At 35.3% G+C, this 5,021-nt stretch overlaps 1 protein-coding gene across 5 annotated transcripts in view; it reads left to right on the plus strand.

Moving 5' to 3' along the window:
• Window positions 1–5,021, plus strand: part of DNM3 (dynamin 3) — a 484,254-nt gene that overhangs the window by 112,371 nt on the left and 366,862 nt on the right. The window lies entirely within an intron of this gene.

Consider the following 5,021-nt stretch of genomic DNA (forward strand, 5'->3'; position numbering starts at 1 on the left):
AAAAAAAAGAGAAAATTAAGGATAATACTTGCATGTTATTATGCCTTTGTCTAAATACATGGAATGCACAAGATCAAGAAGGAACTCTAATGTAAACTATGGACTTTGGTGATAATGATGTATCACTACAGGTTCACCAGTCATAATGAATGTACCTTTGTGGTGGGGAATACTGTTATAGTAGAGCTGTGCATTTGTGGGATCAGGGGGTGTAGGGGAACCCTGTGTTTTTGGATCAATTTTCCTATGAATTTAAAATTGCTCTAAAAAGTGTCTATTTTTAAAACGTAGTTACAGTGAATAATTTTGCTATGTTTACTTCATACTCACAAGACTCCTAAAGCATAAAAGAGATTTTTTTACATTAAACAAATGTTTTAATGTTTTTTTCTCTATATATAATAGTTTATTTTTACATCATTTTTTGCATTTTTCCATTTCAGTTATCATCCCCATGACCAAATCGCCTGTGTACCATCACCATAGTCCAGTGTATTTTCCTCCCCCCACTGTTTTTGATCCCACTCCCCACTCCACCCCCATAAAATGTCTCTGGGATATAGTTGTTTATTATTATTATTTCTTTCCTCTGGTCCTTTATACTCCTGCTATGATTGAAACTATCAGGTATTTTTCCTTTTCTAAAAGAGATTTTTTTAAAAACAATTTACTTTATTAAGAAATCCTTGGTTTATAGCTTTGTGCCAAACAATTAAAAACAATAATTTTTTAAATGCATTTTAAATGTAGCCTCCCCTCAACAGTTTCCCTTTCCTGGAAACCTCGTGGCAGTGCCCTTGGACACAGAGCCTCTTGTGTTTCTGATCAGTTGGGACACGAAGACACCCCCTGTTGGAGTTCTTGTCTTCTCAGGTGCTCCCTCTGAATGCATTTAAATAAATGCCTCTCGGGTCTCTTCTTTTCCCTCATGACTCATATCTGGTCCATGGAAATCCTCGTGTCTGCTGTCCTTGCCTGATCCCTGTGTCAGTGCAGGCTGGATTCTCACCACCCCTGGCCTGGCCAGACTCTAGATTCCCTGTGTCTCACAGCTGCAGGATTTTAGACTTTTTCTAGGTCCCTTGTAGAGCTGAGAGATGGAAGAGGGCATCAGCCCATTCATAGCCTAAGGATGGGGACTGAGGATGTGGTCACTATTGTTTTTTGAAGGAACCCCTCCCTTTTTTTCTTCTTCTTCTTCTTCTTCTTCTTCTTTTTTTTTTTTTTACAAATGCTCCCTTTTCCTCATAATAATATAGCATATTATTATTATTATTTTTTAAAGATTTATTTATTTATTCATAAAGAACTGGGGTACAGGCCAGAGATGCGGAAGGTGAGAGGATTCACCAGAGACAGAGTGGGGTGCAGAACAGGCAGATCGACGAAGTACACTGCTGAGGGGAGCAGCGGGCGGGTCAGGAGAGGTCTGCCACGCCATGTGGTCTCCTCCGGGGGCAGGCGGGAATCGAACTCATGCGGAAGTGGCTTAAGCTCTTTGTGCAGTGCTTTAACCCGCTGCGCCACCAGGGAGGGCCTATTATTATTATTTTTAAAGATTTATTTATTTGTGCATACAGAACTGGGGTACAGGCCAGAGGCTCAGGGGCGGCGAGAGGCTTTACCAGAGACAGAGTGGGGAGCAGAACAGGCAAATCAATGTAGTACACTGCTGAGGGGAGCAGCGGGCAGGTCAGGAGAGGTCTGCCATGCCTTGTGGATCTCCTCCAGGGCAGGCGGGGATCGAACTCATGCGGAAGTGGCTTAAGCTTCTTGGTGCAGTGCTTTAACCCGCTGTGCCACCAAGGAGGGCCTAATATAATATATTATTATGTTATAGTTTCAGAAGTGTAAAGGGGCCTAAGAGGTAAAAAGTCATTTTGGAGGCATTCCCAATATTAGCTTATTTTCATACCTGAAGATTTCCTATGTAACTAAAATGCTGTGAAATGGATTCAGGATCAAGATTAAAATGCCTTGGGTACTCGTATTTCTAGTTTTGTGACTTTGTAAAGGAATCACTTAAGTTTTCTGATGATCACTTTCCATAAAATGGTGTTGAAGATTAAATGCCATCCTACACACGAAGCTGCTTTGAACTGCTGTACACAAGCCAAGAGCTGTGTTGTTAGTTTTGAGGACTTTCTCTGCTGTTGAAGCTTCCAACAAACATAGTTTTGGAATATGAAACTCAGAACTTACCTTTTATTTTTTTTGCTCTGACCCTAAAAATGTTAGTTTCACGGGATAATTGTAGTTGGAGTGGGGAGGCCCCTTCTTATGAGACAGTTGCTTAAGAGGTCTACTGAGGAAAAGTGGGAGTCAATTTTAGTATTGTTTTAATTTTCTACTGTAATGAATAAGTGATTAATAGATCAAGGTAGATTTCAAGAGCTAAGTACAAAATCATGCCATTTTGTTGTCCAAGTGCGAACTTCAGTGTTACAACTGGCTCTTAAAGAACATTTCTCAGAATTTAGCTTCATTTGGGTCATTTAGCTTTATGGGCAAAAGCTGTATTATTTTTTGTAAAGAAATAGTAGTAATTATCATTATTTCAATATCTGTAAACATATAGCACTTAGCACATATAGCTTAGTATAGCTTACCACATACTTGTCTATGTGCTATGCCTATATTATCTAATCTTCACAACAATCCTATGCAGAAGGTGACATTATTATTATTCCCATTTTCCATAGTAGAAAGTGAGTCACAGAGAAGTTACAGTTTGGCTGTGATAATAATTCCATTTTCCCATGATTGTTGTGGTTATCATTAACACAAGTTAATGTGTATTAACCTATACCCTGACTTATATAACAAATGTGCTCTAAGAATATGTGTATAAAATAAATCTTAGATTTCAAGTTATATTTTAAATGTGTTAAATATTGAAATTTTTGGTAAAATTTATTATGACCCTCTAATTATCTTTGCAGTGGTAATGAATTTCCATAGGCAGTGCAGGTGTTTGTACAAGTACTGCATTCTAAAGTTAGCTTTTATTCAGAGATAGTGATTATAGTCAAAATCACTATTAAAACTACAAAGCACAATACTTTGCATGGTATTTATATAACTATCATTTCTTCTAACTTTCACCAGTGTTTTTGAGTGACCCTCACTAGCCTGCAATTTCTTCTTTGAAGACATTAACAAAGAAGAATCTAATGTGGTAGCTGTTAGTAGAATATTTCTGTGGAAACTTCTTTTCCTAAAAAGTTGTAAAAATCATATGACATGCATGATAAATTTTGGCCACTACTTTCATGTTGATCATTAAAAAACATAATCCACAAGAAAAGCTTACATTTTTTAGAATCTTAATATACAATGAACACTGTGAAATACCTTACGTACATCATCTTATTTAATATTGTTTTCCTAAAGAGGGTTGATTTTCATTTTGCATACTTCTCCATAATGCTTTATTCTTTTTTCATTCATTTTATACTTTTTCCTATTGTGTGTGTATATGTGTGTGTGTTTGTGTATGTGTATATATATATATGTATATATATACACTACATATATACATATACTACTTATATATATACTTATAGATATATGTGTAGTATATATACTACACATATATCTATAAGTATATATGTAGTATATATATAAGTATATAAGTATAAGTATATATGTAGCACATATATACTACATATATATGTACACACATATATATGTGTATACACATATATGTAGTGTGTATATATATATATATACACACTACATATATATACTACTTGGTCAGTTCTATTTAACCTTTTAACTTTGGTACTTTTTTCATATGTTTATATATTAAAATCTCTCTTTTCTCAGTTTTCTCCCAATTCTGTCTTCCTAAATCTAGATCAGATTTAGCTGTTTTCCTTCAATCCTTTACAGACTAACCAGATCTAAAAAGACCCCTCCATTTACTAAATCCACATAGCACCAAAGTACACCATTGATTGGACAATTACTAAAGGCAGTGTTCTCTATCCTAAAATCTTAAGACTTTTATTTAATTTTCTTAAGTTTGTCTTCATTTTCAACTTGGATATTGTTGCCAAGATTGTGAACTACAGCTTAACCTTTCATACCCCATATAGTAGCAGTTCCTTAATAAATTTTTCTTGTGGTCAGAAAACTCAATGCCCAGTCAAGAGGGAGTTATATTACAGAGAGGAAAAAAGTTCCAGTTTTGTAACCTAAAAAGCACATTGTGTAATTTGCTCACAGGAAATAGAAAAGATTTGCTCACCAAGGAAATAGAAAATTCTTATCACAAAGGCCAGAACAGGTTCTGGGAGACAAGAAATACAAAGTTTTTGTGGTATTAAACTTCTGGCTAAAGTGAAGTCCAGAGGGCAATAATGTTTTCCAGGGTTTTATCCTCGGCTAGTCTGTAAAACTGACTAGACAGAGGGGAGGAGATGGCTCATTGAAAGACCTAAAAGAGATCTTCTCAGAAACAGATTTTGCTTTTCTTAGTGCTGACTCATACTGAATGAGGAGGAAAAAAACATGCAAATTCTAAAATCCTGAAAAAAAAAACAGCCTAAGATTTCATGAATCTTAGAAAAATAGTGAATAGTAGTTCAGTTTTACTCAGTTAGTCATTCATTCACTTATTTAATCTTTTCATTATCCCCTTAGGAATGTTGCCATCAAAGATGGAGCAGATAAAGTCCCTACTCTCCAAATACTTTAACTATAGCATGATAAGTTTATCATGTGGATAAGTGTTATAAATAAATAGTTACTATGTGGTGGGATGTATGATACACATAAATAGCAACACATTATTTGGGATTGAGAATCTTTAAGGCTCTTTCTACCTATAAAGAATTTCCATGAGCAGTACTTTTACAGAGCCCTCAAAATTTCCAAGGAGGGAAGCATTCCTCAGAGGGTGGAATGATCAAAGAACATTTTTTTTTAATATATTTTTTTTTATTAAAAAGTTTATTTTTACATCATTTTGCACATTTTTTTTCATCTCAATTGTAATCCCCACGGGTTTCCCATCA

This window comes from Condylura cristata, unplaced genomic scaffold, assembly GCF_000260355.1.
Source record: "Condylura cristata isolate star-nosed mole 26May11 unplaced genomic scaffold, ConCri1.0 scaffold00024, whole genome shotgun sequence".
NCBI lineage: Eukaryota > Metazoa > Chordata > Mammalia > Eulipotyphla > Talpidae > Condylura > Condylura cristata.